This window comes from Corvus hawaiiensis, chromosome 12 (assembly GCF_020740725.1).
Source record: "Corvus hawaiiensis isolate bCorHaw1 chromosome 12, bCorHaw1.pri.cur, whole genome shotgun sequence".
Lineage (NCBI taxonomy): Eukaryota > Metazoa > Chordata > Aves > Passeriformes > Corvidae > Corvus > Corvus hawaiiensis.
The window spans coordinates 9,321,712-9,348,335 of record NC_063224.1 but is presented as its reverse complement, the minus strand read 5'-3'; the positions used below and the strand labels follow the sequence as shown (position 1 = coordinate 9,348,335).

At 37.6% G+C, this 26,624-nt stretch overlaps 1 protein-coding gene across 2 annotated transcripts in view; it reads left to right on the top strand.

Moving 5' to 3' along the window:
• Nucleotides 1-26,624, top strand: part of SMPD3 (sphingomyelin phosphodiesterase 3) — a 104,978-nt gene that overhangs the window by 5,856 nt on the left and 72,498 nt on the right. Inside the window, exon 2 of one of the 2 annotated variants that reach the window (XM_048316309.1) lies at nt 23,309-23,450. The exons of the other annotated variant lie outside the window; for it this stretch is intronic. The gene's annotated coding sequence lies outside the window, so the exon portion shown is untranslated. The remainder of the gene's footprint in view (nt 1-23,308; nt 23,451-26,624) is intronic. 2 annotated transcript variants of the gene reach the window in all.

Here is a 26,624-nt window from a genome sequence, read left to right as displayed (position 1 = left end):
TAGTAACTGCAAAGAGGCTAGCAGAAAAATTCATGATCAGGAAGCTGTGCAACTTTGTTTTCTTTCTTTACTGGGGAATTACTGGCTGGAGAAAAAGCAGAGTTTAATCCTTTCTGGGAAGAGATAATATTATCTAAGAAAAGTAAGCAGCTATCTGCTGAGGGGCTGTAGCTTTCTGTACAGGCTACTCCACCCTTCCCGTATTGCTAAGCATATCTGTCTGTCGTTAAAAACAATGAGAATTTCTGTCTCGGTGAGAAATGACAAGTGAAAATACATCAGAATAATAAGTGTGCCCTGAAACAATTCAAATATCACAGACCAGAAGAAAAAACACTCAGTTCCTGACTCCTTCATCACAGTTACTTCTGTGAAATCAGTACTGCCATACAGATGAGAGATCAAAGATTTACAGCTTTTCCTCTAGGAGTCCTTCATTGAGCTCGAAGCTGAACTCCATTGATCACCCTACCAGCAGAAAGAAAAGGCAGGGAGAGTCTAGAAAATACAGCATGGGCAGGAGTCTCTTATCCAAGCTAAGGAATTGGCAGGGAAAAATGAAGAAAGATAAGAATCTTGTAAAGTTTATTATTCCTTTGTGAACTGGTATATGTTAATAGATCTATTCAGAGGATAGAGAGCAGTCGGTGTTCTCTTGTCCCATGAGTGAAAGGAAGGAAGGATAAAATCCCTCTTGGAATCCCTTAGTGCCTCTTTGAGAGAGAAAGGGAGGAAGAGACCCTGACAATCAGCACACATAATGAATTCCTGAGCAGGTGGATAGAGGCTTTGCTGGCACAGGCTGGAGATGGGGATCCTTGCTAGTCCCAGAGGATGCACATACCACTCTTTTTTCATGATAGAGCTTTAAGCTGCTGTTACTCTGCAAACATGGCAAGACAGTGCAGGTAAAGATGACTCTATAGTCTAAAAACAGCCCTTCATAGATTCTAGTCCTGGGGGAACTTTTCTTACTCCCACAGCAAAGGTAGAAAAATTACTGAAAAAAGCTCATCCTGATAAGGTACAATTATGTGAATTACTCTAGTTACTTCCAGGGTATCAGCTATGTGATAAACATTCCTTTGAAAGAACAATGTACAATGAAATGAAGCACAAGAAGCTGACTACCACAGCCTGGCAAACCTAATTCCAATGGTTTTTGCTGTAAACAGATGGGAATATATTCAATATAAAAGGATTTTTATTCCCTGTGAGAAGGCCTGAACTTGATATTGCACCTTTCTTGTTAAAGTATTAACTTTGAAATAACATGAGTGACAGAGGTAGATATTTGCAACTTTTTAAAAATGAAGTTCCTGATAATTTCTCAGAACCTCAGCTTTAGCCCAGTATTCTCCTCTTTATGTCTTCAAAAGCAAAACATAATGTATCCAAGAGACATAAGGTGAAAAAGTACAGGCACAGCTAAATCTTTATTGAACATAGGCACATTTGCTGAAAGTTTCTCTGATGCACAGCACACAGGCTGCTGCTGCATATATCTAATTGCATTAGTCCAGCAATAAAAGGCTATGGAACACAGAAGAATCAATGTATAGGTACAGAACCCTGCCTTACCAGATCACTAGGTCAGCACAGAATAATTGTCCTTTCTTAGGTTCACTCTTTGGACTTTACAAGACAGTCCTCACCAGTAACTTACAGCAAATATGTGATGTTCATCTCTGCCAGCTGATACGATGCTTGCTTTCATTATTTCCCTATGGCAAGGTCCTTCAAGTCTAGCTTATACATTAACCTTGCAGATTTTACACACTAAACTTTACTCAGCTAAGCCCAGTACTAAAATAAATAAAGAAACAAAAAACCCCATGTTGGTTTCATTCAGGTCTCATTCTCCTCATGTCTTAATGCTTTTGACTCTTACTTCTCTCACTATTTTTTCCTGCACAAACAAGTTTCAAATGTCACACCAAAGAGGAGAAAAAGGATTTTAGTTTGTTTAGCTGTTGTCAATAAATACGTCTGTTATGCCCATTCATTCCTTCACCTGGTGGTCTGCCAGCAGCTACCTACAGTTCTTCAAAAGGCTTCCATAACACAGCCACAAAGAAAGTTTTCCTCCCTTCAATCTCAGTTTCAAATGAATGTATTTCCTTCCCATAGGAGCTAGGAAAAATCCTGACAGATGGAAGAACGAGTAAACAGCTTCAGTCCTGGAATGGCTGCATATTAACTCTATGTCAGGCAGAGATTACAGCTTTAATTTCATAATCTGCCTCTGAAGAGCTACTTCTGACAACACTGCAAGGCCCAGCTTCAGATTTCTCCATTCAGAACTTACCTATACACAGTCTTTATATCTGTGCCACAACACAGCCATTTTTACAGAATATGAAAAGTCAGTTAATTTAGCTTCTTATCGAGCACATTATAGGTAAATGAAACAGCATGCCTTGTTTTAAAAAGTATGAGAAAGAATAGTAAACTCTGCACAGTGATGTTCCTATTAGTTTAGGATGTTGCAATGAGCATTTCTTGCCAACTGGAAGTGTGACTTGCTCACACAGTTTTGATAAAATGTTAATCTATTTAATTATAATACAGTGTAAAAACTATGATGAAACTAAAACCTCTGTATCTGCCAGGATAGAAAGATTTTATTAGCCTAATGTAAAAATTAATTTTTATTCAGTTCACACTTCCTTAACTATATTGGTGGAAATTCCAACTGATGTATTAGCAGGAATTCTCTTTGGTAACTGAGATTATTTAAAGCATAAAATCTTGGAATCTTGTGAGGCTTAACTTTCTTTTTCTTTTTCTTTTTCTTTTTCTTTTCTCTTTTTTCTTTTTCTTTTTTTTTTTTTTTTTTTGGAGAGAATTAATTGAGATTCCTTTTAGTTAATAGCATCTAAGTAGTAGCTAGCCCCTTCTAGCCTAGCTAGAAGTAAGTAGTAAGTAATGTAAGTAGATTTTGTCTGCTCTTAAAATACCCTTCCAATCACATTCTGGTGAATAGTTTTATTCTTCTGAAGCCAGTTTACATATTATTTCAAGCAGAGTAAGTTAACATAGGCGGTGTGTTCACCTAACAATGACATTCCTTAATGTTCATGGGATAATGATTGGTTTGAACCCAGACTACAGAGTTTATCCTGGTAACAAGAAGGGAAGATAAGGTGTAGCTCACTGGTTTCCTCTGCAGCTTTCTTGGATTTCACTACTTGTTCTTCTTAGCAAAAGATATCTGTAGCTTCACTTAATGAGAGAAAAACTATATTAGTTACCAGTTCACTGCTGAAGACTTCTGGATTCTGGACAGTTTCAAATTTCTTTGCCTCTCCTGGTTGTATTTAATCATAAGGCTTGTCAAGATCACACCTGAGTACCTCACTTAATAAGGTTTTGGAGACAACCTCTGCTGCCTGAAAGACTAGCACTATGCCACCTTCATACTGGAAATCACATTCTGGAGTTAGGGAGTTGATTTGCCTGAGACAAAGTCAGAAAAGGAATTAACTTACACTCTCACTCTCTTCTATGCTGCTGTCTTGTTTGACTGTTTTTACTTTCTGTGTACAATAAAAAAGGGCCTGAGCAATGCCAGAAAAACACTTTGTAATTTTTAGTAAAACTTTTCTGTACTGCTGAAATTATTTATTACGCTGTCATAAATTCTGTTACCAATATAGTAATACAGTTTTAACTTTCTAGCCCAGAAGGGATGAATGTTTTGTGAACACACTTCTACCAGCATAAGAGAAGACCTGTTTCAGAGGCAATGTTTAGTTTGGAAGCAAACCTTACCCACATGGACAGTCCCTCATGAGAGGCATTAAATGACAGGTCTAAATTTATCCTGTCATAAGTACAGTGGGGAAATAAAATCCATATTACTAATTATTAATTACTACTGTAAGCGTACTCACTTTTCTTTATCATTAAGAAACACTAAGTATGGAAGAAATCTAGAAGATTACAAGCAATGATATCTAACATACAAATCAGCTGGGAGTTTTAATCTTCTGGGGCTCCTTCATGAGGACAGCTGCCAGCTGCAGATGCGTGGCTAATTGGCACTAGCAATAAACAATATTTGAGTTTGTCCAGGAAAGGAGCAGAAGGTCTGAGAAAGGATTATCAATATACATTAAAAAAAGAAAAGCTGGTATGTCTCTATTGAAACTATTATCTGTGTGATTAATTTCTACAACTGAAAATTGCACTAAAACCAAGTAGTTATTTATAAAGCTCTCAACACCATCTAACTGAATCTTAGATATTGGAAGATTATAAAGCAAGTATAGCATACAAAAATAAACCAAACTGCTACTATAATAAGGAATACTATACTCTCGGAGCTTCATAAGGCAATTTTGCATGCAGGCCTGACTGGCTTACAAGCAAATAGAACTTTTCATCAAAAAGATTGCTAGATTGTTTAGCAATATGCCAGCCCCTGAGCTACAAGACAATCTATCCTATCTGTAACACTGATACCACCACAAAGAAGTTATTATCTAACTTATTGACAAAAGGTAACAATCTTACGCTTCTCAGGAGCTATTACCTGACTTGTGTAATATCTGAAAGTACTTAGATGCTTCTTGCAGTGATTGTAGAGTTACTGTGCCACAACAAACAGAACTGGATTAGGTCTTCCTTGAATTCAGACATGCACTCCCCAGATAGAGTTCAGGGACAAGTTGTCAAATTGAAGAAAATTACTCTAAAACTTTCAGGAAAAGAAATGAAGTGATAGACAAACAACTTGCAAAGGAACCTGGTAAAAGGAGGATGCAGAAGAAAGCAACCATTAAGAGCCAAGGATGGGATAGAGAGGATTGAATTATAGGATATTCGTGTGCAGCAACAATTGTTTTAAAAGCTTCTGAATAAAAAATTAACAGCTGATGGCATACTCACTAGGACTTACACCTAGTCTGAGAAGGAGAGCTGTTAAGATAGTGAGAGAGCCAGCAAGACAGATGGCTGGTGAAGGAACTGACACTGCAAGAGCTGGAACATTCAGCAGAGAGGAAAAACAACAGCTATATCCATGAAGGAACTGCTGCCAAGCACGTAAGTGAAGTGAGCAGAATCACACCATTTCAACAGTTTCTATAAAAATGTGGATGATGTGCTGGACTGCAGGCAATGTATAGGGCCCCAAGCTGACAGTTCCACATCAGCACAGAAGCAAATAGACAAAGGAATAATTAAAAGGTCATTACCTGAAAAAGCAGCAGCAAATAGCTCAGAGATGTGAAACTATACAAGTGAGTAAAAAAGAGATTTTATAAGGAAATGCTCAATAGGCATAAGCACTGAAGAGACAAATATATCACCCAGAATTCATTTGCAAAAGCTACCTCTTGTATTCAATATGAGAAACAGTGTCAGAAGCTGAGAATTATGACATCACCTCACCCCTCCTCCCCAATTAAAATCTGTCTACTAAGAATAAAATAGTTTCCACAAAGCTTGCACTTTCACAGCTACAGATTTACTATCAGTAAGATTCCAGACATTCATAGCAGTCAACTCCAACACCTGCATCTTGAAACCCACTAAATATTTGCAGTCGGGTTACCACATACTTTCAAATATTTTTAGTACAATCCACTGCTCTTTACATTGACAAAAAAAAACCCCTGAAAAATCTGGCCATAACATATTCTTGAAAAAAGTGAATTAAATGCACAGGGTTTAGGGGTTGTAGGAAGAACAATTTTGAGAACTGAACAGTTTTGCAAGCACAAGGCGGTGTCACAAGGTCTCATGAAAACTGATCTCGAATTTTGATACCATCGTCAGGAGAAATAGTTCTGACAAAAAAGGAGGTTTAGAATAATAGCCCAAATGAGCACCTTAATAAGAAAAAAACCCCAGTTTCTACATTGTCTTTCAGTTAGCTAAGTTACTTTTTCGTATTACTTTTCCTTATTACTTTTCCAGCCAGTCATTGAGAACAAGAGGCAAACTGCATCCTTCTTTTGAGTTCTGTGATGATGTTCCTGTATTTAGAAAGCATTACCACACAGACATACACTGAAGTACACGTTGTTTTCATTAATTGTGCACTGTATAATAAGCATTTGAGCTGTACAGTTCGAGAAAAACAGCTCATTGTTGAAGACAGATCTCCAGAAATTTTTTAAGCACTGATGAGTCTATTACCACTACCACTGTAGAAAAATGGCTATGGCATGGAAAAGTAGAATATTAAAAATCACGTCAAATTTCCTACAGAATATGATTATCTTTCTGGTATTTGGGAAATTAGATTACTTTTCAAGATGCAGAAAGATTTTAATATAGAAGCCAGGCAAACTGATTAAAATAAACAATATGGGATGGCTCCAAAACATTATAGATCACACGTTAATGCAAAAAAGCCAACATAATTATGGAGAACTCAAGTCAGGCAGTTTGGCATCAATAAAGGTAGTAGGGCTTATTCATTATTATCGATTAAGGCACCTTTTCCCTGGTTTAAGAACTGTGTTGTTAAAAGTTTGTTGCATAGCATTAGAAAGATACAGGTAAGGCGAAGCGAGGCTATTCCTCAAGAGGGCACTGACACTTTATTCTGAGGCCAACATTAGATATCTCTGAACAAATATAACATTGAGGTGAATAACATACAGATTACACTTCATCTAGAGGAGAACACCGGCGGAGGTTTCACCCTTCACCAGAGCACCTGGCTGCCGGCTACAGGAGAATCTCTGACCACATCCCCTGAGCCACCGCCTCCTCAGCCCCCGGAGCGTCCCCACCCTCACACCGCACTACCGCCCTCACGGCGCGGCCCCGCGCGGCTCCGCCCCCGCCGCCGGACAGCCAATCAGAGCGCGCTGATCTCCGCCCCCCGCCGCCGGACAGCCAATCAGAGCGCGCTGATCTCCGCCCCCGCCTCCGGACAGCCAATCAGAGTGCGCGCGGCGGGAAAGCGGGAGCAGCGCGTGCAGGCGGGCGGGTAGGCGAGGAGTCTCAGCGTCCAGGCTCGGCTGCCGTGACGCCCCGACTCTCGGGTTTGTCACGGTAGCCTTGCAAAAGGAGAGAGAAAGAGGGAAAAGAAGGGAGGAAAAAGCCTGGAGAAGCGCAGGAATAGCAGCAGCCGAGGGAGGCCGGTGAGCGGGAGGCGCGGCCGCCCTGTCCGGATGTCGTGGGTCAGCTCCTCGGAGAGGGACTTCTGCTTGTAAAGCTCTTGGTTCGCTTTCGTTGGAAATTAACAAAGAGGAGTTTCAATGGCAGTAATTTTATTAAGTAATTAAATGTTTTATTAAATAATTTGTTATTAAATAAGCATTGTTTTAATAGGTTATTTCTTTTTCTGTCGGGGTGCACATCCTTACCCAGACTGTAGTGAGATGAAATCAAAGCCTAGTTACAGTTTCTCTTGAAGGGAGATGCGAGGTGAGGCTCAGGGCAGATGTGCCCATTTTCAGGGCATCTCACGAGGGACCAGCCCAGCGCACAAAACGTGGAGTTAGGCAAAAGCAACAACAAATGATAAGTAAGTCTTGCAGGGCAATGTCTTTCGTCTGAAATTACTGAGAAATGATGAAAGCACAGGAAGCACATAGTTCTGCCATCTTCCCCCTCTTAAGTGAGTGAACCTTTAAGCACTCTTAATCCTCGAGGGTAGCCTGGGGTGGCTCTTCTGTAAACCTCCATCAGATTTTACTGAAGATTTAGGATCTTGGGATCAAATTGATTGGCTATTCTGTGTCGTATTTGCTCAAGGGAGAGGAAGGAAACATTAAATTACACCCACTTGAGGTTACTTGCTAATGAATAATGTAATTATACACCAGGGTATTAGAAAGTTTTTACATTAAGTCCCTTATGTTTTTGTTTTCTCTTAAGAATCATCTATGTTTAGATAAGCTAGAATTAACATTGCCTCTTTGAAAAGTCGTATTTTTGACCACAGTAAAAATAGTTTTTCTTAGTAAAATAACATGTTTAAATTATCAGGGCAGGTGGCAGAAGTAAAAAGCCAAGCACTTCATGCATACATTTTAAAGACAAGAGTTCCTTAACAGATGCTTGAAGACTTCTCCTTGTAGCTGTGATCACAGCAGAAAAATTATGATTCTTTTTCTATGTGGCAGTTCAGGGAACTAGTGGAAAGTGACTTTCTAGTGTAATAACTGTATGAATTGGCCAAAACTGTCATTTCAGTTTTACATTTGAACGCAGAAGCTTAAACAACTACTATACCGCTAAATTCTAATATCCTCAAGCTCCAGTAACAGAACAACTTTTATTCATGTCTTTGGGACAAAGCATTGTGCTGAAGGCAGAATTTTGGCCTTGGTATCTCATATTTTATAATTAAGTTCAAAGCTGTGAAAGCTTTAAAATATGTAATTAAATCTCATTTTGCACAACACTTTCTTTTAGGAAGTGAATTCTGGGGTGTGTGTTAAAGCTAAGTGATACCATTCTAGCCCACGTAAATAGCAAATGGTTATGTTCTCTTTCACAACTGAATAAATTTACAGTTGGATGAATATTCTGGTTTTGTCTTTTTTTTCCCATGGTGTGTAAACTGGGATAATTTACATATCTTGAACCTGATTTGGTTACAGGAAAAGTAAAGTGTGTGGGATTTTCTGTCTGGCCAGCTCATTGTTCTGGCCCTTATCTACTGTCTCTAGCAACACCTCAGGCTGATATCAGCGAGGAATTGGCAAAAGGAAGATGTACTCGGTTCTGGCTCAGAAAGACTAATATCTAAATAAAAAAGAGGCTAAACCCAAAACTGGATGGTGCCAGTAAATGTAGTAGTAAGCTTTGTGAGTTCAGACAGGTTTATTCAGTAGATTTACTCTGTCTGTTCTAGGTTGCCTCTTGCCTTGCTCCTCCCCTGGTAGAAAAACACTATCAAGAGTCCTTTGAGTGACTGGAGTGTTGGTTTTCAACATATGAAAATGGATTTTTAAGAGCTTGGAGCCAGGTTTTCAAGTACTTGGCATCTATGATAGGGGCAGATTTTCAAAAGAGGTTAGCACTGACTGTTCTGAGCTCTTGTGAAGATTTGTCCATTTTGATTTTGTGCCTAACTGAACTGATTTGTCGGAAATCTGGTCTCGGTAGCTAAGCATGACATTCTTAGAATGCTGTGAGAGCAGTAATAACACTACCAAGAAAAAAAAAAGCTGTACAGCACCCCCCACTCAGTTCAGTACCCCAAAACTGCCACCCAGAGCACAGAGTATGAGTAAGGCAGGGTTGTATGTTGGTGTGTGCTGCCAAACAGTATTCTAGGATTTCACAGTGAAAACAAGTATTGTTTCACTACTTCTGTTCTGGATGTGTTTATTTAAAATAAAAGCTGTTGTGAAAGGAAATTATAAGTGCTAGTTACAAGAGTGCAAAAATGTCATAAGTGTTTGGGAAGCAACAAGAGGAAAATGCTTTAATTAAAATTTACTGTAGCTATTTTCAGTAATATTCTGAGTTCTGAGATACCACCACTGATTCTAGAGTTGTGCTGCCTTCTGACCTAGGGCCTGGGATAAACATTTTGGTTGTTTATCACTGTAATCAATGGTGTAATTCCTACTGAGTTTGATTTAGCAATCTTGAGTCCTATGTTAAAATAGTAGCTGAATGAACAAAATGAATGTTTTGTGTTGGGAAAAAACTTGTTTAAATCAGCCATCTTTTTCACTGGCAGAGCTCTTTACAGGGTGGTAATATTGATTTATGTGGTCTTTCTGGCTAGTTATGTCACTTACTATTGCAGATTACAGTAGAAGGTTTTTATTTCTTTTTTGAATAATTCCTTTTATTTGAAATTAATTTAGTGTCCATTTCTGTAATGTTTTGGCCTTGTCTTTGGTCTCTTAATCACTGTGTCTGAAGAATGAATTATTAGTTGTTGCAGCTGAAGAAATAAACTAATAATTTTCTGTGGACTTTTGAGGGGAAAAGACAAACCAAATCAAAACAGAGCTTTATTTTTGCACACACTCTTCTTCTTTTGTGCTGTGCTTGCACAGTTGAAATCAGGACTTTCAATAATCCAGATAAGCAAACAATAATATTGTACCTTTCATGTAGGAAGCGTGGGATACCTGTCTACATGCTAGTGTTGTATTTGTGGAATACCTGAGTGAACATCTGCTAAACAAATGGAAACAAACTGAAAATGGCTACATTTGAGTTGATAACTCTCAGAGCAGTACGATTCAGAGACTTTCACATAGACGTGATAAGAGAAAAGAGATGAGTTGTTGTTGAGATACCTGCTCTACAGACCTTTCATAAAATTGAACTGGAGATTAAGACATCATGCTATTTCTAGCTTGCCAGTGCTAGCTGGAATGAATTCTAGGCTTAAAAAAACCTAATAAATTGGAATAAGATGGTCATTGTAGAAAAAATTGAATGAAGAGAACTGCCCATAAACATAGTCATTGCTCTCTGAGCTCCAGATACAGTCCTATTTTGTTTCCATTTTGTCTGGGTGGTTCAATGGGGGTTGTATTTTACTTATTACTTAACTGTGATGATGTGACATTATTCTTCTTTGCTGGTGTCAGTTGCAAGTAAATGTAATATAAAAGATTTTGACTGGGCTTTGAGAAGTGTTCTTGTGTTCCTTGTTAGCTGTGGGCACAAAGTTCTGGAGTTTGTTGTCCTTCTACTGTTGCATATGTACACACTAATAAACACATGTAATATGTATTTTGAAGTCAGTGTTCCACATAGATTCTATACTTACTGATATCAATTCTGTGTAGCAGTTGCTAATCTTTCATCTTATGTTTTGGTTATTTTCAAATGTAGAACTTGTACACTGAAATGGCAAAGCAGAGCCTGTCCATACTCTAGTTCCCAAAGCTATTTTCCCAGGCACATGACTAGATCACTGTGCTTTCTCTCTGTCTTTTATGGCATGTACATTGGGGTCACAGTGGTAAATACATGAGGTTTGGAAAGGGTATGTTTTAAAAAACTTTATTTTTTTACATGTATTTTAGTATCTTCAGTCTTTCTGATGAAAGAATCTCAATGCTAAAGAGATCTCACAGCAGTCATAAGCCTCATTTTGGACAAAGAATGTTTGATGTGCTTATGATAAGACTGAGCATCCTTTTGTCACACTTTTGGAGTGGGGGGATAACTTAGCTCTGTTTTACATCTATATCCCTTGAATGTCCTTCTGCAAATGAAAATTTAATTTGGTGAGGTTAATATGCTGAATTTGATTCAGCTTGCACCTCACTGGCATTGTGAGCCCATTGTGGCATCATTACTCTTCAATTACAGGCATGAAGGTGAGCAGTGACCTAGTAATGAAGGATACACACCCAGAGCAGTGTAGCAAGAATTTTACATGAGGCAAAAGGGAAAAAAAAAATCTACTACACTGATATCTGCCAAAAGGCTGTTTGTCATAAGTGACTACTTTGAAAGAGTCCCCAAGAAGGGTTTGTGCTGAACATTACTCTGCTGTCGCTGGGATGTGTCTTGGGTGCAGATATCTACAATTTCTATAGTTCTCTGTACTGAATAGTACTTGTACAGAAACAAGGTCAAGCAGTTTGGTATCCTAATAATTATTTAACTTGGGAGAGTAATGTCGAAGCTACAGTTTAAAATAATCTAATATGGAACAAAATTTTCTGCTTTAGTGCTTAATGTTCCTTCGGTTTTGAAAAAAATATTTGGTGTCAAATGTACTCTAGAAAACACAGATATCTACTAGCATTGTTATTTAATCAATTTAATTGTATTCTGTGGTTTAAGATATTAAAAACTAACTTTGTCTGCCTTTTCAAAACGTCCTTTCTCTTGTGTGAGTGGAATTTTGTGAGAGTGACTGCTATGAGATCCTACAGGATACCTTTTTAGAGAAACTGCACCTGCTGTAGGATTACTTTACTGAGACTTCTGAATATGCTGCAGCGAACTGAAGGCTTGAGAGGAAGCAGCAGGATAATAAGTGTCAATAGGAGGCAGAGTCCATATAAGTTACATTGTATTCAACAGTTTAATACTGCTTCATATGGATGAGTATTTTCATTCTCAAGGAAGAACAGACCCACAGACGACTGGTGGCCAGAGAAAATGAAATAAACCTGAGCAGCAAGGAGACAACTTCTGGTACAGCAAAAAGTGAAATTAAGAAAACTGGTAGAAGCAGAGGCGAAAGCTGCATGTTCTTTTCAGTGGATGTATTTGAAAGTTGAGGTTCTTCTGAGAGAGGAAGGCATCCAGCTGAATATGAATAGTAAGGCTGTCAACTGGCAGAGTAGTAAGTAGTAGTGAGTTTCATTTAAGTTCTCTTTTTGTCCTTTTACCGATTTATCTACAAGTAGTCACATAAAGATTCCAAAGTAGTCAGCTGCAGTGTGATGTGTTGTGGTGCTATGCAGTACTTTGGGGATGCAGACCCATGCTCAGTTTCAAGATGATGAAAATCAGTGCTGCTACACAGTTTTTAGCTGCATCAATTCCTTGGTTTTGTTAACTGTGCAGGGCTGCTTGAGATGCCAGTGGCAAGTGCAAAAGATACCATGAGAACACACATAGCAGGCAGGAAAAAGTGCAAACCAATCCTTTCTGGTACAGGTTCACAGTGGCCAAGTCAGAAGTTCTGTGAACAGATGAAAACTGGTTTTGCATATAGTTTATTTACTTCTTGCCATTTGGAATAGTTTATTAAATTATTAAATGCCATCTTGCATTTAAATTTGTCCAGCTCTCTGCTCTGGTTTGCTTTCTGGAAAAAATCACTGAAGTTTTCTAGGTGCTATAGAGACAGTGCTGATGTCAGAAATGTTTTCAGTGGGGGCCTGGAAAAGGGAACCAGATGGCTGCAGTTACTGGTGAGCATGGTTGGGTGTTGGTGCATAACCGAGCAGTGGAGTGCAGCGCAGAATTGCTGAGTTGGCAGTGGAGTGGGGTGAGTCAGACTCTCAGCAAGGTGGAAGAGCCTGCAGAGAGGCAGAGGCTGTGAGCTTCCCCTGGTGCTGTGGTAACTTTGTACCCTGTTTTTTCCCCACGAGTAGAGCCCCACCACATGGCTGCACTGGCTTGAATTTGTGCCAGCTCAGGTGCCTCTCATTTGCAGATCCGGGCCAGATTGCATTGCCCGTTTAACTCTGGCTTTTTTTCTGTCCCAGTACATTATGAAGTATCTTTCTGCTACTTATGTTGTCTTGACCTTTATAGACCTTGATTTTCTAGGTGGCTTCTCAACTCACGGGGCTTTTATAAGACCTGATGACCCAGGGGTGAAGAGACAGTATAGGTGTAGCTAGAAGTGCCTCTGTTAATGAAATAAATGGGTTTTTTAAAGTACTGAACTCTTGGGTGATGTTAAATGCTGCTGCCTTTAAAAGCTTGACACAGTATCTTGCATTAAACTGGAGCAAAACCAGAAACAGTACCACCAAAAAAGCTTTTCAAATTCCAGACTTCTCCCACACTCTGAGAAGAACCTCCTCCTCTGTGAATCTTGAATCCAGTTTTGTGCAGCTGACATCAATGCAGGACTCTGCTGCTGAGGTCACTTGCCTGGCTCTTGAGTTAGCCATGCTGCATGTTTCTCCTACTTGCCTCTTAAGCACACTAGTGACAGGATCTTGCCAGCTGCTCTGCTCTGGCTTATCTATTGTGTCACTTGCTTTTAGTTTTTATTCTGAAGTACAGATGAACAAAGAGTCTTGGTGGTTTATTTATTGAGCTTTCTAACAAGCCTCTTTTGCTTTACCTTCCCTTGTGTTTAGAAGAAGCTGCCTCTAAATATTTCTTGAGGTCACCTTTCTTCCTTTCAAGTCCATCCTTTTGAAACTCTGATTTCCTGTGATACCTGTAAAGACTTTAGAGTGATTGAACAGTGCTTATCATGATGTTCACTTGTATTTTCCAGTCACTGTGTTCAGTTGTCTAAAAAGAAAATGAAATATTCTCTAAGCTCTTTAGAACAGAGACTGGCTTTTTGTACAAGTGTTTAACACAGCAGGGCCCAGAAATCCAGGCAAGGGCCTATAGTCCCACCTCAAGAGAGAAGGAAAAAAAAAATATTTCCAAGTATGAATTATTTTTTCATAGGAAGGTAAGTGTGGGATGCCTTCAGAGATCGTTTCTTCATAATGAAATGTGCATTAATGCTAAGAATATGCAATGATTTTTAATCAGGCTGACATGTCTACAATGCAAAGATCATGATTTTTTCATCAATGGTATTTAGTGCACCAGTAGCATTTATGTGAGCTAGAGTGGTCTGTGTGACAAAATGATTCTGCTGGAAAGCCACAATTATTCTGTAAACTTCAAAATCCAGAATTCAAGATGAGAAGAGGCTGAGAATTTCTGCATTTGATTGGCTCAGGCTGAAAGCTGGAGAAAAAACAGTTTGTCTTTTATGCATTCTGTCAGCTACGACAATGCTAACCAAAGAAAGTGTCATCTCCCCAGAGTCTCTTTTCAGACAAATGTGCTATAGGGCAATAATGAATCTTAAAAGAAATTCATGATTGGAAAAAGCAGTGTTTTGCATATAAATGTTTCTAATGGAGCTATGAGCATCAGTCTTGTGCTCTATTACTTTGAAAAATACCATGCGAATCCTTGTAGCTTTTAGTAATTCGAGACATGAAAGATGTTATTTATTTTTATTTGTATTATGTTCCTCATAAAATATTAAATAACCCTTTGGCCAAAAGTACTATTAGCTCTTTGAGATTGTGCAGAAATATTCGTAACTTGAAAAGCTTAAGTTGCTAATGGGTGACTTGGATAAACTCTGATCAGCAGAGAGCAATTCCTATTGATCTCCTAGACGGGAGTACCTACAGGTAGGTAGATTAAAATTTGTAAGGAAATATATACTTCTCCAGTATTGTTGACCTGATGAAATTTTTAAGAACAGAGTTATACTTCAAAGCCCCAAATAAGTGACTTAGATTTTAAAATTTTTTCTCTTAATTTTTCTCTTTGTATCATCTGTCATTTTCTTTAGGGCCTACACAGCACAGATTTCCAGCTCATCTCTTTAGCCATGGGGAGTAAAGTTCCTGACTGATTATATTTTATTTTAAGAGAATTAAGATCCCTGTAATTTGCTGGAACCTTAGAAGAAAAAACTCCCAACTCCAACTATGTTAGGAGTTATTAATCTAAAGTCTATTAGATCAGAATTAAATTAAAAATACCTTTTTTTCTGTATTGCATGGGAAATTGATGACTGTTTTAATTGTCCATCTTCATGCCACAGCCATACCCAAACTCTGCCCACAGACTGTCATCAGGAAAATGAAACTGTGCTGAGATTCCACTGCCACATGTGATTGAAACAAATTTTGACATTTCTTGGAAATTTCAGAAGCACATATACAAGCTGAATTCTGTGCATAGATTTTTTTGGACCAAGAAAATGTTTTACTGTTTGTACAAGCTTTTCCAAATTTGGCTGTTGCAAAATGCTACTCTTAATATTTCCTTTTAGTAAAGCAGGAATAAATGGTGACCTGCACATGGCTGTTTTTGTTTGTTTGTTGTTCCTCCTTGCAGAGCACATCTCCGGGGAATGACTGTTTCAGGATGATCTGACTGTGGAAGCGTCTGTGTTCCATTAAGATTTTGGTAGAAGAAGCAATCCAGCCTATTTAGCAAATGGAAGCTTTTTCCAATTGTCTTGTCATTGTGTTGCAGTGGTGTTGCCTGAATAAGTTATGATAAAATAAAGTGGGTTTGGATCCTAATAAGTGCAGGTAACATCAATAGGTTGTTTTCTGTGGTTCTGGAAAATATTTACAACAAGTAGTTTCATTTCTTCTTGGGTGTAAGTGTAACCTGGCTGTGTTGAGCATAATAGATATTTTGCCCAGTTACAGTTTTTCACTGGAAATAAACTTCTAAAATTTAAGTCAATCAGGAGTCCCTGGCACTTCTTGTGACAGGGAGGGGATGAGAAACTCAAATGAAAAGCCCTAATTGCTTTCTGTGTTATGTTTTTCTTTGCTATGAGGAAGTACTGTAGCAATGGCTGCGTGTTTCTAAGGCTTGTATGCAGTGATTCTCTTTTCCTGACGTAGCTGGACTCCAGTGGGGACTGCAAATATTTTTGCCTGAAGACAGAGCAGATTATGATGTGGCTTATGCTGGTCAGTGCTTATTTTGCTAGTGTTTGGCAGCAAACAGTATCTGGATACTAGCTACAAAAATAGTGTAGAACCCTTTGGGATGATAGTACTGATTCAGAAGTAAGAAGACTCGGATTTCGAGGTTTAATGCAAGTTTGAAACAGGAGCAAGTGCATCTGATGGACAAGATGAGCAGCTGGTTCCGAGTTGCTTACTTGTGCAGGTATTATTTGCTTTGCCATATGCAAATTGTTTATCACAGATCTGGGTTCCAAAATAGAGTTTCTTTTGACAAGGTTTTTCTCCCCTGGACTATTGTGATGATATTTTTATATGAAGTTTTAAATAAAGGAAATAATAAATTAATATCTGACCTAAATCTGCCTTTTGCTTTTGAAGTCAGATAGTCAGCCAATAAAAACCTGCAAAAAAGCTGGTGTTGCACTCCAACTTTCATAACCAGAGGAATTTTCAAAAGGTTAAATGTTGTAAATACTTGTAAAAGTGTTTGTTACTAGACTATATTTGTGGACTCTTAAGATTATGGTGTTATTTGAAATGTCTGTGGAACTACTCTTTTTGTGACAAATCTTTCATGTTCTTCTCAGAAACATGAGAGAATAGCAAACACTCTAGAGAGGGGGAGCAGAATACATGGGGAAAGAAGACATGTTCAGTTTGTAGTAAAGATTTTTTTTTTGTTCCTGAGTATTAGAAATTCACTTATAACTGTATCAAAATTTACCAATATTTCACATTCCTGAATTTTTGCCTATTAGCAATCACCAATGTATTCTTCATTCTTTACAGCTTGTCACTGAAAATTAAAAAATATAGACAACATTACAATGTTCCTTACAATGGTCCTTATTGATTCTAATCTCTTCAGTGTATTGTTTTAGAATCAGAAATGCAAGGGTTTTCATGTGACACATGACCAGATGAATACTTTTCCTTAATATATTATACCTTTTCTCACTTTAATAGTGACATCTCATAGAACTGGCAGATTTATAGTTACTGTTCAATCGTAGAAATTACATGAGTTTCCTATTTCTAATCCCTATTTGAGATAACATTCTGTGTAGCATGCTTTCCTTTCCGTAGTAAATCCTATTTCAAAGATTTGGCTGGTTTCAGAAATTAGTTCTGCTCCATTGTTAACTTCACAATTCTTTGATTTCCTTTGCTGTAAATCTGACTTCTGAAAAAATCTGTTGTTTTTCAGACAAAGGCAAAATAATATCTTTTTTTTTTTACCTTTTGCACATGGAACTTCATTCATACTCTTGCTCCTCTTTGTAAAACATGGTGAAATTTGATAATAATTAAGTTTTGGGGGAGTGAAAGTTACTTAATTTAGACTGCCTTTATGCTAAGCTGTGGTTCCTCAAAAATGCTGAAGAGACTTAATGTACTGATTGTAAGATTTAGGGACTGGGAGATCTGGATTCTTCCCCTGATGTTACTTCATGTTTTCTCTATGTGTCATGTTGAAATCTTGTTTCCTTCTGCCTTTGGAAATGCTTACAAATTATCCCTGGAAAATGTGCTGATTTATAGATGATAGACAGTGCACACAATGTTTAGCTTTGAGTTTAGGTGTTTGAGTTGTGCGAGGCCTTGTGCTGTCCCCCTATAGGAAAACTGTTGTCTTTGAATATTTTTAACTGCCAGTACTTTCTGAAAATATAAAGACATTCCTTAGATATACAGGTGTTTTTCTGTTCATGATTGTGTTTTTCTACAGTTTAATTAGAGCTGAATTTTCAAACTGGCATGGGTTTATCAGAACAAGTGACCTTTTCTGCTGGTATCTTCAAGACAACAAGGACAAAGAAACAGGTGTTCTGGCAGAAAGTTCAAAATGGAATAATTCAAAGTAGTTTCAAAGGCCGAGGGAAACATACCGGTTACATTTCTGTGAGTAGTTGTCAGCTTGTGTAGCTTTGTGCAACTACAGCATAAAACTGTTGTGTGCACAGCATCTGAGTTAATCTTCTGCACTTTTTCTTTTTTTTCCCCATTTCAGTGGAAAGACATGAGTGCTTCTGTGAGAACTGTATTTCAACTTTGTAAGTCTGAGTAAAAATAGTTGCTTTACAGAGGTCAGAGCAGTCTGCCCTGTTATGCCCAGAACACTTCTTGGATATATTTGAAGGCAAAGAAGAGCACAACACATTTGGCTGTGTCTTTAATCACTTCAGATGATGCTTAAACTGAGTACGCTCAAACGTAGAACAGTTTTGTTCAGAATAGGTTTTGTCCACACATAATTGCTTGTAAGAGATGCAGTTGCTAATGTACAGCACAGCTGAATGACTGCCAGCTCCTCACAGGGACTTGTGGCACCAGAAAGACATGCTTAATTTATCACACGCGCTTTATATTACTTTCATTAGAAAGGTGGAGCAGTTGGCCAATGACTGTCTACATTTACTCCTTGTTGTCAGGTGGATATTGATGTGTTGTTAACTGCTGCTTGTGCTGAAGGCAACAAATAATCAGAGCTGAAAGAAAATAGGAAGAAACAAGGTATCTAGGGAAAGGGAGCATTGTAGCATTATTTAGAAACTAAAGCAGACATCAGATACAAATAAAAGTTGCAGTTTACAAAAGGTTACTTTTGTCTTCTGCCTTGTTTGCTCAGGTGAACTGTGAGAGGAAGTGTAAAGTATTATGGAAATTAGTGTTTTTTCAATCCTTAAAGAGCATTAGAATTATGAATACCAAGCTTTTGTGGAATGATGATAAGAAATAATTAGTTTTCCATTCTTGTGTCCTGCTTATATGTCTGCGGTAAAAGTCTCACTATGTATTTCTTTAGCCTTAATCCAAGAAAAGGTAAACCAACTTCATATATAACAGATTTTGGATAAGTACTGAAAATGTTACTTAGAAATTCCAATACTTTAAAAAAAATTAACTAATATTAGAAATTCCAATACTTTAAAAAAAATTAACTAATATTAGTGTTGCCCTATAACAGAGGAGGCACTGAAGGGTAAGTGGAACTCAACATTTCACGTTAGATAGGATGAAGGGAAAATATACTATAAAGGGTATACATGTATAATCTAGACATAGACTGGCAAAGCAGCACCATTCCATTGATACCAATATGATGTTGATTGTGATTGTTTTGATGCAAAGTTGGGGATTTCCCACTGTATACCTTCCTTTTTATAAGAATCAACAAGTAATATGGTATGATTTTGCAATTTGTTTTCTTTTTTCAGAGTTGTGGGAGACTTGCACATTCTGTTTTAGTAGGGTGTATGAGAGACTGACATGCATACTTATATGGATTGGGCATATGCAATTAAATACATAACATTGGTTAAATTTTAGAATTGTTTTGGTTTTTTGGGGGGGGTTTATTTTAATTTTTTGTTTTAATCAAAAAAACAGTTGTAAGTAGCTCTTGTCAATAGGTAAATGTATCTTCCAGATGTGTTGGTAGACTGTGGCTAGCCTGTACAACAAAACATAAAAAGTCCACATTAGAAATTTGTATTTTAACACCACCTGAAGATAGGTGCCAATTTTTTTTTCTGCAGGCCTGCAGTTGAAATAAGCTGCATTGATAAATCTTCAGAGAAGTTAAGAAGTGTAGTAATTTCTGTCATTACTGCATTACAAAGCAAGTACTGTCATATCAACTGCAATGAAGTAGTATCTCTCCAGTACTTTTTGTTTAAATCTGCTTGGTGTTTATGCCCATGCCACATGCTACTGTTCCTGGGTATAATGAATTTTGCCCTTAACACTGCAAGGAAGGCACATTTCAGAAGATAGTTAAAGTTCTTTGTATATATGCAGAATTATTCTACTAGGTATGACTAAGCCTATTATAAGTGTCAGGTATTTCTGTATATGATATGGCTCAGAAGCTGCTTCAGTGTAGGTCAAAAACAAACAAGAATGTGTAGTCTAGCTACACTTGTGCTTTCGTATTCCAAATGATGACTCAGTGATATTATGGTGTACTGTGGAAATGTGCTCTGACACGTGGTCATCCATCACTGTGAGCCTGTGATCCCATAATAAGAAGTACAGAGATGAATGTTTTATTACAGCAGGGTAGCTTCTACAATTATATATGTAATGAGAGAGGGAGCAAGGGGATTGCAAAGTCTCCATCTTTCTAGAATTAATATGGAACTCAAATGACCTAAAAATGAAGAACATTATGATCCTGGAAAAATTAGCTGGCTTAAGTTTCATTCTTCCCCCCATCATGGCTTGTTAATGAGGAAAATCCTTTCCATTGCTATTTTGAACAAAATGATATTCAGCAAGAACAGAGAGTGCTCATATCTCCTAGATGACACTGAACCCTCCCAACAGCCATACAGAATAATTTTATCTCTGCAATGAAATGTCTGTAGTTCACACTATGGTTGTTTCACTATGGTTTGTAGTAGTGAGGTAGCTCCTTTCAGTAGTTGGTTCTTTGTGTTCTTCACCTTAGAAATTACCTATAAGACAGGAAGAACAGCATGTCTATGTCTGCTTGATTCCACTTTCTGTCCTGCTCTTGTGCTTCCCGAAATTCACAAGCATGGTCTGGTATAGAAGGTGATTACTCCATAAGTCAATACTGTTTTTCTTAGTAATTTACAGTTATGAATGGTGGGAAAGTTTTCATTGTTATCTGTTCATTCTCTCAAATTGACTAATGCTGACCAGTAAAACCAGGTTTGACCTGAGTATCGGGGAAGAGTAAGGTTAGGAAAGCTACCCACAGTGACCAGAGTAATTCTATTTTGTTGCTTGCTTCTAATTCAACACCAGTTCTGGATATGGTAAACAGAGCCACTGATTCAACTGTGTAGCCTTTAAAATCTGGTAATGGTCACTGACCATACAAGGTGGGAATTATATACCTGATTATGCTTGATTTAGTCAGTAACAGAATCATTAATTTCTTAAGGTGCAACAAGACAACTAACAGCCTGCTACAGGTTCTACAGCTGTCTCCTGAAATGTTAAGAGTTCAAAAGGCCTGTAAGGTCAGGGAGTAGGGCAGTTTAAAAAAACTAGACAAATACAGGAACAACTCATATTGAAGAAGGGTCATGGAAAGGAAGGAGGAGATGTTTATCTACCCAGCATCACAGTTTATCAGGGACACAACACTAATGCAGCTAATCTGTATAAACCTATTACAGATACCAGCTAAAAATGGGGGGAAAGGCATGCTCCTGAAACCTGGGAGCAAGGAGAAATCCACCTAGTTGTTGAGTTGCTACGGATGGTACTTGCCAATGTGAGCACGTCGCAGTCAGTGGATAACTCAGCAGATACCTTGCTGATTTTATAGCTGACATTTGGGAGGGGGCAAAGTGGCAGTAATGCTCCTCATGTCTGTTGTGTGTCATTGTATTGTCACTGTGCAGTGTAATAGGAATATTATTTAGGGAACAGCCCTAAATTCATTGAAATTCATTGAAATTCATTGAAATTGATAGGTATTTTGTTTATCTGCAACTGTGCACTCAGGTTAGGTCCTTTAGTGTCCTCTTTTGTAAAGCAATTAAACATTCTTGAGCTGTCTTTAAGCTTGTTGCTTTCCCCCACTGAACTGTTGTCAGGAGAAAATCAAACATAGCATCTGTTTCTCATTGACAGAATTAATAAAATAGAATGCAAACAGGATACAGAGCAAGTGTAATTTCAGCACTGCTGTTATACATCATTCTTGCCCAGCAATGGAAGAGGCAGGTCAACTAGATATCCTGCAACAGCCCTCAAGATGAATTTCTTTAAGTAAAGCTGTCAATTTTGTCATTGCATCTCAAGTTTCTATCAGAAGTTCTAATGGAAATATATGTAGCTTCTGTTGTCTGTTCTCTCACTTTAAGGAGAAGGACAGAAAAAAGGGTCTGATGCCAGGGTTGCTAGATTGATGTCAGAATTACGTGTTCCACTTCAGGGACTTGCATACTTGGTTGCCTGCCTGCTGTTAAACTTAACTGGGAACTTTAAAGGGCTGTTAAATTTTGTGGAGGTGCTTGCAGGGTTATACCATCATTTTTCTTCTGCTCACTGCTTTGCTCTGTGATGATTGCTAAAACATTTAAGACCCTAGTTTGAGCCATCTGGTAGATAGACTTAATATTAAATTGTGGAACTGACTGGGTGCTCAAATCAGCAGATAATATTTTGAATGGACATACCAGTAAGTTCAGACCAAGAAGGAAGGAGTACAGTATAGAGTTAGAGGCTTTTGAGAGCCTGTCTTTTAATTAAAACCCCTCCTCCCAAAAACCATAATATGCAGAGTTGAAATTTAATCAGCTCATGTTAGTTAGTGCCTTATCACTGAATCAGTTTTTTTGGCAACAGAACCAAACACTGTGGGAGATGGATATGAAGGAATTTCCACTTAGAAAGTAGAGCATTTGAGATAAGTATTACAAAATTACTGTGGATCTTTAGGGGAATAAGTCCATAAAAACTTTGGATTTACTGCTTTTTTTTATTAATAAAACGTAATCACTGTCTTGCTATAATAAAATATATTAAAATGCTGCTTAAAGTATATCTTGTTAACCTCTCAGCAATCCTAGACATTTTAGCAGTGAAATTAACGTTTGTTTAGAGCAAATAAAATTTTCAAGTTAGAAAGAGCTTATAGAGCGCTACAAGCTATGCAGGATCGTTTTTCATCCATTTTTCTTTTTTACCAGAGTAATTAGGGAAGTTGCCAGGCAGCACAATGGAAAAGACATTTTCTTTAATAGAATGTGTTTTTACAGGCACTGCAGGACACATACAGACAACTCCTGTATTTTTCTTTCTTGTGATGCTCTCTCCATGCTTGTATTTTCAATGGGAAAGACTTTAGGTCATTAATTAATTTTTTTCTAAGTTATCTACAGGCTATTTGGGGTTTGAGCCGTGTCAGTTAGTAAGACAATTGCTCACATTGGCCACAGTGTTTCTGGGGTCTTTTTGGCTTCGAGGTACCATGAGGATACTTGATATGGAGCAATGTTAACTAGGATGCAAAGAACATTCTGGAAGTAACACATGCAAGTAACTGTCCTGCATGTTTTATAGCAATGTAGGCATTTGCAGGACTGTAAGAGTGCTTCTGCAGCTCAGGTACTCACCTCTGTAGCTCCCTCTGATCTCCAGCATGAGTCTATGTGAAGAAAAAGTACTTTACTGCAGTAGTCCTTAACTCTTTGTTTTATATTGATTTTCTATCATTTTAGGACTGGCTGTGTTTTCAAGAATATTTTCTTTGGCTGAAATGGTGAGCGCTTTTTGCAGACAGCCAAGCTGCAGAGAAGGTTTTTTGTGTTCTCTCTGGTTTAAAAGGCTGTGACACCATTTAACTCCTGCTACTGACCCATGGTACGTGAGATTTCTAGAACCTTCAGTGTGATTTTATGGTATTTCTGATTTTATTGAAATCTAGTCTACATGTTGTGTGGATTTGGTAGCATCTGTTTTTCATTCTGCTACTGTAGCTCAACTGATAGAATATGAATTATCAAATCTGGAGTTGATTTTAAAAAGATCAGACTCTCAGCATTAGCAATTCACTTAGTAGTTGGAGGTACATTTAATTTCCTTTAAATATTTTTAAAGCCTAAGTGTAAGCTTTCAGATATAAAATTTGAGTTGTTTGGAATTAAATTGGTAGGAAACTGATAATTTGAGTTTAACCAGATTGCTTTTCATGGGTTTGAAATGCATGACCTTGAAAAGATTTTGTATTGTAGGCTTTCATCAGCACTAGTAAGCTGTTTAGCAGAAAGCAACCTCTTCTCTTCCAAAGTCTGTTTTGAAGTCAAAAGTCCTCCTTCCAGTGGCGTAAATATTTTTTTTACTCTAGTTCAGTGAGTTACTTAGCAAAAATTACACCTCTCCTATTGTAGAGGCAGCTGTCTTTTAGTGTTTTTTGTGCCTTTTAATTTAGACTCTAGTCCCAGTTTGTGTTAATGTAGCCTTTTCAGGAGGGTAAAATACAGAATACAAAAATGTATGTTAGGTTTAAAAGCTTTAAAGGCTTTTCTTGGGTTGAGAAAATTTTGTGTTAGGTTTTAGGACTTTACAAACTTGTTTTGGATGGAGCAAATTCTGCAACTAATTGCATCCAACGAATCTGTGAGACTACTGGTTATTGAGAGAGCTCCTTTTTTACTTTCCATTTCTATAAGTGAAATACAAACATTTTGCATGATTGCTGCCATCTTCCAGAAAATCTGTGCTTCTTTTTGTTTGTGGGTTGAGTTGAGTGGTTTTGACCATTTTACATAAGCTCTACAGCACTTGAAATCTTTTAGTCACAGCATGGTAATAAGTGGCTGTGGTAGGTTTGATTTCTGTACAGTCTCTGAATAACTGGAGTCTGAACAATGTATGTGGTGTGTACATATGATGTGATGTACTAATACAAGTAGTAATAATAATAATAATAATATACAAGCTGGTGCATAACTTGTTCCTGCTGAACTAAAGGGAATTAACTTGAGGTTATAGAGGAACCATTTTCCTGTGACTCTTAATTGCAGATTCAGTTGATACTTTGGCTAATACACTTCCACTGCTTGGCTGTGGGAGGGGCATGACCTCATAAAAGATCCTCAAAATTACAGTAACACAGTGGAACCTTAGGGACAAGAATGCCTCTTTTACAGAGGTTGTGCTTCTTCTGCCCTGTGCTTGCAACCTCAACCCTTCTGTGAGCTGCATCAGAAAATGCTGCTGGGAGAGGATGGGATCTGTAGTTCCAGACTGTTTTCACTCTTCATTTCTAGTTATAGGCCAATTTCACCTGATACATTTAGACCTGGGAGAGTGCAGTTAAATAAAGGTTTTGCTCAAAATTATTTCAGAATTTGCATTCTAGACATGTTTTGTTTTGGTTTTTTTTTTTATTAATATTTTACATAGATTAGAATTCAAAGAGATTTAGTGGGGAATTGAGGATGTTTTTATATGCTAAAGAAAGTGATTTTATTATTAATGTTTCTAAGAGTAGGAAAAAAGATCTACAGTTAAAAATGAATTGCATATAGAAAACTATGTTTGAAGTTGCAAGTAAAGAAGATATTTAAGGTTTTGTTCATGGAAAACACAGCACATCTTCCACTACTTAGCTTCATGTGTATAATATACTGTCTTACTTGAAGATCTCTGTTGGGGTGGAACAATTTCTCCTAGAGTATACAAACCTTAATATTATTGTTTGGCACACAGCCTGGTGAAGGACCTGGGAAGTGTCAGAAGTTTGGTTACTCAGGCTGAAATTTTTTCAATTTCTTGCTTAATTTGTATTAGTGATCATATAGCACATGCTATACAGGCATGTCTGTGTGTGCTATATACCTGCTGACATAATTTTTTATTGCAGAGTGTCTCTACCTTCTTGATATAAAGTGATCTTATTGACCTCAGAAAAGTAAATTAAAAAATAGTTGTGAGTCATGTTACTGTATTGAAAGAAAATCCTTATGTGCTATTTTGCAATCTAATCACAAAGGCTTCTCTTTACAAAAAATAGGACTAATACTTGAATATTTGTTCCATCTTCATTCCTCCCTACCATTTTCCCATGTTTACAAATGTGTTACAGACCAAGTGTTGATTTTTTAAATCAACTTTTGTGATCCTTTCATGGGCGATATTCTGTTCACATAGATTGCAGCTGGCAAATGAGGAAAATGGGTCACAGCCAGGGAAAACTGTTCATAGGCCCCAAATATCTAACTTGTATTTGTCTGGTTGGTAATTGGTCAGAAGAACCACTTCAGTGATTCCTTCTAAGGAGCAATCTGAGAACTGAGATACAACAGCAGCAGCAGCAGCTGTTCTTGTGGCCCTCAATACTGATGGAAGTTGTTCACTGTTCCCTTCAATCTGAAAAAGATCAACCAATACATTCTGGCAACTTTTCAGCTTGTAGTGACACCATGTGTGTAGATATTTCATCCAAAAATTAATCTGAAATTGAAGTTCAAGAGAGTGCTCAGTCCCTGTTAGACAGCTGATGTCTAAATCTTTGCTGTTTCTTTCCTCTTCTGCCTCTGGCTTTAAAATGCTGCTGGGAAGGCTCAGAAGCTTGGTAGTTTTCCAGCCAGTAGGATGAAGTGGTAGCTGCACTGGAGCAGTTCCTTAGCTGTAGTTTCTGAGCCCAAGGTTACTCTATTCTTGTATTTTACTGTATTAGGTGGAAGTTTTGTTCAGACTTAATACAAACAGGAAGGACCTTCCCTATATAGAGAAGCTGTTTCATTAAGTAACTTACTTTATATCTCTCTTCTATCTATGTGAAATGTAATAATTTCTCAAAATTGGCAGTCACCTTAAAAATTATATACAAAGGCATTTTGTTATTTTAACTATGAAATATACAATTGGACTATTTCAGACACCTACGAACCAATTTAAAATAGAAAACTAATAAGCACTTTTCATTAAATCTATTGGTATTTATTGACTGATAGCTATGTGTGAATACTTACATTTTTAAGGAGAAAAAATTCTTTCATGCTCTCATTTATTAAAAAAATAGTTTAATAA